Here is a 9,294-nt window from a genome sequence, read left to right on the forward strand (position 1 = left end):
TCACGGTCTTCAGACTTTCTGGAGCCGTGAAATCTGAATGAAATCATCCAATTATTTTTCTGATATAATCATTAATCCTTAAACCAAAAATATCCCCTGAAGTCTTAAAAGTAAATGATAGTTTAGTAAAAAATCTCTGCCTTGAGAACTATGCTTTTTTGAAAACTGTCTATATGGCATCAGATTGACAACAGTAACCTGAAAGATTAGACAGGAACCTTAAGGATCAATAAGTTTATGCTAATAGGGAAGAACAACTCAGTAAAGGAGAGTGAAAATGGTTGTACAACTTGAAGAACATAATCAGTGTACTGAATTGTATATGTCAAAACTGTTGAATTGATGTATGTTTTGCTGTGCATAGTCTTACAACAATAGCAACATTTAAAAAAAAAAAAAAAGGAAGGATAAGCTTCATAGAACCTTTGAGGCATTGAGAGTTATCATGATATTTGAATTTCAAGAAGAAAGATGAAGAAGATATAAACATTGATGACAGGTATATGAGAGGGCAGATTATTCACCCAAAGGCTGTGACATTCTGATATGTAGATTTGTTCACAAACTATGTTGTTGGTTGTTGTTAGGTGCTGTCAAGTTGGTTCTGACTCACAGTGACCCTATGTACAACAGAACAAAACACTACCTGGTCCTGCACCAGCCTCACAATTCTTGCTATACCTGAGCCCACCACCACAACTCAAAAACATCAACTTTTCTTCAGTCTTCTTTATTCATTGCCCAGCTTTCACATGCATATGAGGCAATAGGAAATATCATGTGTAGTCTTCAAAGAGAAATCTTTTGCTCTTCAGCACTTTAAGGTGGTAGTTTGCTGCAGATCAGTGCAATACAATGTCTGATTTCTTAACTGCTGCTTCCATGGGAGTTGATTGTGGAGCCAAGTAATATGAAATCTTTGACAACTTGATTCTTTTTTCCATTTATCACAATGCTGCTTGTTGGTCAAGTTGTGAGGATTTTCATTTTCTTTATCTTGAGGTGTAATCTATACTTCAGACTGCAGTCTTTAATCTTCATCAGTAAGTATTTCAAGTCATCCTCACTTTCAGCAAGCAAGGTTGTGTCATCTGCATATCACAGATTGTTAATGAGCCTTCCTGCAATCCTGATGCTGTGTTCTTTTTCATATAGTCCAGTTTCTTGGTTTATTTGCTCAGCATACAGGTTGAATAAGTATGGTGAAAGGATACAACCCTGATGCACACCTTTCCTGACTTTAAACCATGCAGTACCCCTTGTTATGTTCAAATGACAGCTTCTTGGCCTATGTACAGGTTCCTCATAGAAACAATTAAGTGTTCTGGAATTCTCATTCTTCTCAATGTTATCCATAACTTATTATGATCTACACAGTCAAATGCTTTTGCATAGCCAATTAAACACAAATAAATATCTTTCTCATATTCTTTGCTTTCAGCCAAGATCCATCTGACATCCATAGTGATATCCCTCATCCCACATCCTCTTCTGCATCCAGCTTTCATTTCTGGAAGTTCCCTGTCAACCTACTGCTACAACTATTTTTTGAATTATAGTTTATATCAATGACAAGTCTAAGAACTCAAAATGTCGAGTATGCCCACATTATCAGTCTTGCACTTAATATATCATGAAAAATCATTTATTTCCTCATAAGAACAATTGGTTATAGTTGTTTGTGGTGACTTACACTTATCCTTACTACTTTTTAGTTTATCCACATACACTATTTCAAAATTATTTATCTACCACACATGAATTCAGTGGAGGTTGGAACACTGCTCAATAGTACTATCTTCATCCTGAAAGCTTTCTAGTGGACACTTTGTTTTCATTAATATAGCATTTTCATCTTACGTGCATTTTCCAAGAATTTTTAAAACTAAGATACACATTATTTTCCATTTTTAAAGAATAATTTGAACTAGATTGTATGATAATATATTTCTCAACCACTCAGAATTTCTGCTGCTTCTGTACTTATGTTATTCATCATAACTATATGTTGTAGAATCAAATGGACAATGCATAAATGACAATCAGTCAGACTTAGATGTGATTTTTTCCATAACAATGCAACAGAAAGATGTATTTTATGAGCAATGTTGATGCCCATTCTTGCTAAGTTCGCTAACTCATATACTAATTATCGTACCCTCAATTGCTTTATATTCTTCTTTTCATTGTCTCATCTGTGTCTCTATTTCAAAATTCCTCTCCATTTTTATTTATTTCTACCACCAGTAATCAATCATTTGACAATTACTGTATATATGATGTACAAGATACCCTGCTTAAAAAAAAAAAAAAAAAATGCACTGCTGTGGAGTCGGATCTGACTCATAGTAACCCCTCCTTGGGTTTCTGGGGTGGTATCACTACAGAAGTAGATTGCCCAACCTTCCTTCCAAGGAGTGGATGGTACGTTTGAACTGCCAGCCTTCTGGTTAGCAGTCAAATGCCTTAGGCACTACGCCACCAGAGCTAGATATGTTTTAACAGTCTGAGAAGTCTGGGAGAAGTGATCTGTGAAGTGGTGACTTATATGTCAGTTTGTCATTCTGTGGTGGCTTGCATGTTACTGTGATGTTGGAAGCTATGTCACTGGTATTTCAAATACCGACTGGGACACCCATGATGGACAGGTTTCAATTGAGCTTTCAGCTAAGACAGATTAAGAAGAAGGATGTAATGGTCTACTTCTGAAACAATTGACCATTAAAAACCATGTGAATAACAGTGAAGTATATAGGGCTAGAAGGTGAATTCCTCAGGTTGGGAGGCACACAAAATAGAGCTAGGGAAGAACTACCTTCTAAAAGTAGAGTCAACCTTAATGACATGGATGAAGTAAAGCTTTCAGAACTTTCATTTACTGATATGGCATGACTCGAGAAGAAACAGCTGCAAACAATCATTAATAATTGTTACATGTAATGCACAAAGTATGAATCTAGGAATATTAGAAGTTTTCAAAAATGAATGGCGCAAATGTAAATTGATATCCTAGGCATTAGTGAGCTGAAATGAACTGGTAGGGGCTACTTTGAATCAAAAAATTATATGGTCCATTGTTCTGGTAATGACAAATTGAAAAGGAATGGTGTCACATTCATCTTGAAAAGAATATTTCAAGATCTATCCTGAAATACAATGCTGTCAGTGATAGGATGATATCCATAAGCATACAAAGAAGGCCACTTAATGCAATTAATATTCAAATTTATGCACCAACCACTAAAGTCAAAGATGAATAAATTGAAGATTTTTATCAACTTCTGCGTCTGAAATTGACCAAATGTGCAATCAACATGCATTGAAAATTACTGATGATTGGAATGTGAAAGCTGGAAACAAAAAGAAGCATCAGCAGTTGGAAAATATAGCTTTGGAGATAGATATGAAATTGGGTATTGCATGATAGAATTTTGCATGACCAAAGACTTATTCATTGCAAATAACTTTTTCAACAAAATAAACAATAACTATATACGTGGACTTCACCAGACGGAGTACACAGGGATAAAATTGATTATCTCTGTGGAAGAGACAGAAGAGAAGTTCAATATTATCAGTGAGAGAAAGAACAGGGGCCAACAGTGGAACATACCATCAATTGCTCATATGCAAGTTTAAGTTGAAGAAATTGAAACAAATGAATAAGAACCAAAATAGGACCTTGAGTCTATCATTCCTGAATTTAGAGACCATCTGAAAAATAGATTTGCTGTATTGACCATCAATGACCAAAGACCAGATGAGTTGTAAGAAGACATTAAGGACTTCATATATGAAGAAAGCAAAAGGTCATTAGAAAGACAGGAAAGAAAGAAAGAAAAGACCAAAATGGATGTCAGAAGAGACTCTGAAACTTTCCTTTTAATTGAGAGTAGCTAAAGTGAATAGAAGTAATGATGATGTAAAAGAGTTGAACAAAAGATTTCAAAGGACAGCTAAAGAAACCAATGTATCATAATGCAAAAAAAAATTAGAGTTAGAAAACCAAAAGGGAAGAATACACTTAGCATTTCTCAAGCTGAAAGAACTGAAGAAAAAATTCAAGCCTCGTTGCAATTCTGAAGGATTCTTTGTAAAGATACACAGAATGACAAACTGACATATAAGTCACCACTTCACAGATCACTTCTCCCAGACTTCTCAGACTGTTAAAACATATCTAGCTCTGGTGGCGTAGTGCCTAAGGCATTTGACTGCTAACCAGAAGGCTGGCAGTTCAAAAATATTTGTATTTGTCATTACAAATATTGTAATGACACAGGTAGCATCAAAAAAGAAATGGAAGGAATACACAGGGTCACACTGTACCAACAAGAATTGGTCAACATTCAGCCATTTTAGGAGGTACCTTAAGATCAAGAACCGATGGAATTAAAGGAAGAAGTCCAAAACACACTGAAAGAATTGGCAAAAAAAAACAAGGCTACAGGAATTGATGGAATACTAATTGTGCTGTTTCACCAAATGGATGCAATACTGGAAGTGCCCACTCATCTATGCCAAGAAATTTGGAGGATAGCTACCTGGACAACCAACTGGAAAGATCTTTATTGGTGCCTGTTCTAAAGAAAGATAATCAAACAATGTGGAAATCAACAAACAATATCATTAATATCATACATAAGTAAAATTTTGCTGCAAGTAATTTCAAAAAATTGCTGTAATACATTGACAGGGAGCTGCCAGACATTCAAGCTGGATTCAGAATGGGACATAGAATGAGGGATATCATTGTTGATGTCTCACAGATTTTGGCTGAAAGCAAAGCATACCAGAAAGATGTTTACCTGTATTTTATTGACTATGCAATGGCATTTGACTGTGGATCATAACAAATTATACATAACATTGCAATGAATAGAAATAGAAGGAGAAGTAGTCCTTCAAACAGAACAAGGGGGTACTGCATGGTTTAATACCAGGAAAGATGTAAATCAAGATGGCATCCTTTCACCATTCTTATGCAATCTGTATGGTGAACAAATAATCTGAGAAGCTGGACCAGATGAAGAATGCAGCCTCAGGCTGGAGGAAGTCTTATTAACAATCTGCAATATGCAAATGATACAATCTTGCTTAGTAAAAGTGAAAAGGACTTGAAGCACTTACTGATGAAGATTAAAGACTACAGCCTTCAGTATGGATTACACTTCAACACAAAGAAAGCAAAAATCCTCACAACTGGACCAGTAAGCAACATTATGATAAAAGGAGAATGCACTGCACTGGTCAAGTCTCTGCTAAAGACCTCTTTGAAGGGGTAAAGAGAAAAGATGTTACTTTGAAGGTAAAGGTGCACCTGACCAAAGCCATAGTATTTTCAATAGTTTCATATACATGTGAAAACTGGACAATGAATAAGGAAGAGCAAACAATTGTTGTGTTTGAATTATGCTGTTGGAGAAGATCACAGAATATAACATTGACTGCCAGAAGAAAAAAAACAATTTCTTAGAAGTACAGCCAGAATGGTCCTTGTAAACAAGGATGGCATGACTTTGTCTCTCATACTTTGGTCATGTTATTGGAGTGTGCAGGGGCATTCCTTGGAGAAGGATATAAAGCTTGGTAAAGTAGAGGAGGGAGCTCTGGTAGTATAGTGGCTAAGGCACTTGACTGCTCACCAGATGGCTGGCGGTTCAAACCCATCAGCCACTCCTTGGAAGAAAGGTTGGGCAATCCTACTTCCATAGTGATACTGCCTTGGAAACCCAAGGAGGGGTCACTATGAGTCAAGGCTGACTCGACGGCACATAACAACAACAACAACAACAAAGTAGAGGAGGATTAATGAAAAAGAGGAAGACCCTCAATGAAATGGATAGACAGAGTGGCTCAAGCCACTGGGTAGACAACAATGGGCTCAAGCATAATATCAATTATGATGATGGCAGTCTTGGCAGTGTTTTGTTTTGTGTACGTGGGTTGCTATGAGTCAGAACTGACTCAATGTCACCTAACAACATCAACAACAAGAAACCTATCACTAAAAGATCTTAAGTACCCCAGACTTCTTGTTATTAGGTACTGTCAAGTTCGGATTCATAACAACCCTTACAACCGAATGAAACACTGTCTGGTCCTGCACCATCCCAACATCCCTTACTGTGCTTGTACCCAGACTTCCTGGGTTCAAATTTGGGCCACTACTTTTGAGGCCAATCTCCAACATTCAAAGTTACAGATAAACCTCATGCTTTTTGTGGTTCCTTTCAAAAATTTGCAATTCCTTTTTTTTTTCTTCCAATGTACTAACTTCTATAGCTTGAGGAATGGTCAGCTAGGAAGGTAAAAACTTACATTAGCATAGTAAAAATCACACCCCTTGGCAGGGAGTTAGTATGATAAAGAAACTTGCTTATATGATAATGAGAAAATATGACTTTTTGCTCCTGTGCAGGTTTACGAAGTTTATGTATGTTTGATGTGTATCTAAACTTGTAATAATGCCACCTTCCTGGCTCAACAACCTGGAAAAGCAGCAAGCTGCTCCCAGAGGAGAGACAGAATCTAAAATCTGAGGTTGGATACCTCTCTGTCTCTTTTGGTACTCTAAAAGAAAAAAGATCTCTCTCTCCCTCATCTCAGTGTGGTCCCTAATTGGTGCATGTTTCAAAATTGGACCTGCTTTAGGTGACACTGCTTAGCTATGGAATGTCTTAGTGGTGCAAATGGTTCATGCATTTGGCTGCTATCAGAAAGGTTGGATGTTCAAATCCACTTAGAGGTGCCTCAGAAAGAAGTTCTGGTGATCTGCTGCTTCTTCTTTTTTACTTTTATTGTGGTGAGAACATATACAACAAGACATTTAATAACTTCCACATTTACAGTTTCAGGGTCATTGATGACATTTTCTCTGTTTTGCCACCATTATTTCTATCCTTTTCCAGAATATTCCACTCTGATGATCTACTTCTAAAAATCAACCATTGAAAACTCCATGGAACACAGTTCTGTTCTGACATACATAGGTTCAACATGAGTCAGAATAGACTCAAGGGCAACTGGTTTTAATGAATTATTTTAAGACTGTCAGCTATCAACTTCTCTGTCCTTCAGTTACTTGATATAAAAAATTAAAAAAAAAAATACTTTGGAAGCTCTGGTAGCATAGTGCCTAAGGCACTTGACTGCTAACCAGAAGGCTGGCAGTTCAAACTCACCAGCCACTTCTCAGAAGGAAGGTTGGGCAATCTACTTCCGTAGGGATATCACCTCGGCAACCCAAGGAGGGGTTGCTATGAGTTGGGTCTGACTCAATGGCACACAACAACAACAAGAAGCCTGCTAACTCAGTTCTGTAGTTCAGTGAAACTGTTCTGTAGAGTTTTCTTGGCTGTAATCTTTATGCACGCAGATCACCAGCCCTTTCTTTCAAAGCTGGGTGGCTTTGAACTGCCAACACTTAAGTTAGTGGTAGAACACAAACCATTTGTGCCCAGAGACCTTTACTTGGAGGATTAAATGAATTAAATGTATAAAACTCTCAAAATAGTGTCTGGCCAAAAAACAAGGAAGCGCTATGTAAGTTTTAGTTATTGTTGAAGAATGAAGACTTGAGATTTCTTAATTTGTGTCACTGAAGAAAAACATTCTTCAGAAGCGTTCAATGGTATTTTTCCTTCATGTACTCTCCACAGCTTTGCTTCATCAAATTTCCCTTTTTTCAGTGACTTCTGTCACTTCTTAAGGATGTCAAAACTCTCTTCCTTTCTGAGGAGGCTCTGACTTCCTCTGAGGAGGAGGAGGATGCAGAGCTCCATAATTTTCTGAATCTGGATGTTTTCCTGTTGCCACAGGCACACCTGCAGTGCAGAAACTTCATGGTCACTGTAGCCATTTGTGTGACTCCCAGTCTAGTCATATACAACATTTTACTCAGCATTCTGTAGCTTCAAACCATATGGGGATTTACCAATTTTAAAATTGATCTTTTATCAAATTATTGCAGCTTCTATATTTTTAAATCTTCCTATGTTAGATTTTAGGAACTCTGGTAGCATAGTGCCTAAAGCACTTGACTGCTAACCAGAAGGCTGGCAGTTCAAACCTACCAGCCACTCCTTGGAAGGAAGGTTGGCCAATCTACTTCCGTAGTGATACTGTCTTGGAAACTCAAGGAGGGGTCGCTATGAGTCAGGTCTGACTTGATGGCAAGCAACAACATTAGATTTTAAAATGACAAAAGATGATGCATACTGGTTTGAATGAGAAAAATAATTCAAAGTTTTATTCATAAAAAAGTTAATGGTCGCATACTTCCCAAACATCTGTTATCACATCCCTCTGTCATAACCAATGCCATTGGCCTAATTATATACTTTCACCCTATTCTCTACACTCAGAAAAATGACCTTTTCCAGAGATATTCTTATTTGAATATATGTAAAATTAAAATAAAATAAAATAGCCCACTTCTATGAGTCTGGTCTGACTCGACAGCACATAACAACAACAACAACTCATGACAACTGCAGAGAAGAACTGCTCCATAAAATCTTCTTGGCTGCAATCTTCAAGGACACAGATTACCAGATTTTTCTTCCTTGGGACTGCTATGTGAGTTCAAACTGCCAAACTTTTAGTTGTTGTTAGTTACTGTCAAGTTGATTCTGACTCGTAGTGACCCCATATGTGCAGAATAGAACTTCTTCAAGGAGTTTTCAAGGCTATGACCTTCAGAAGCAGATTTCCAGCCTTCTCTCCTGAGATGCCTGTGGATAGGTTCAAACAGCCAAACTTTCTGCTAGTAGTTGAGCACTTAACTATTTGTGTCATCCAGGTACCTAGTTGGATATATAACACATGCAAACTTGTTCATAGTATACTATGAACTTCATGTCTGGTACATGGATATAGATATAATTTATACTTTTTTTGAGCTATATAACAATCTAAGTTATGGATGTGCCATAATTTACTTAGCATTCTCCAATTGATGGCCTTTACAGTGCTTCCATGCTACAAAACACAGCCACGACTTCTGGGTATGCTGTCTTATTTAACAATGTCTACCTTCTACCAACCACTTCTTGGAAGGAAGGTTGGGCAATCTACTTCCGTAGTGATACCACCTTGGAAACTCAAGGAGGGGGGGCTATGAGTCGGGTCCTACTTGATGGCACATAATAACAACAACCTTCCACCACATGTATTGCTCAATCTAAAGCTGCACAAATATTTCTTCAAGATTGTTGTTGTTGTTGTTGTTTGCCGTCGAGTCGGCCCCGACACATAGCGACCCCTCCTTGGGTTTCCGAGGCAGTATCACTA

This window comes from Orycteropus afer, unplaced genomic scaffold (genome assembly GCF_000298275.1).
Source record: "Orycteropus afer afer isolate SDZICR_OR568_19922 unplaced genomic scaffold, OryAfe1.0 scaffold00391, whole genome shotgun sequence".
Taxonomy (NCBI): domain Eukaryota; kingdom Metazoa; phylum Chordata; class Mammalia; order Tubulidentata; family Orycteropodidae; genus Orycteropus; species Orycteropus afer.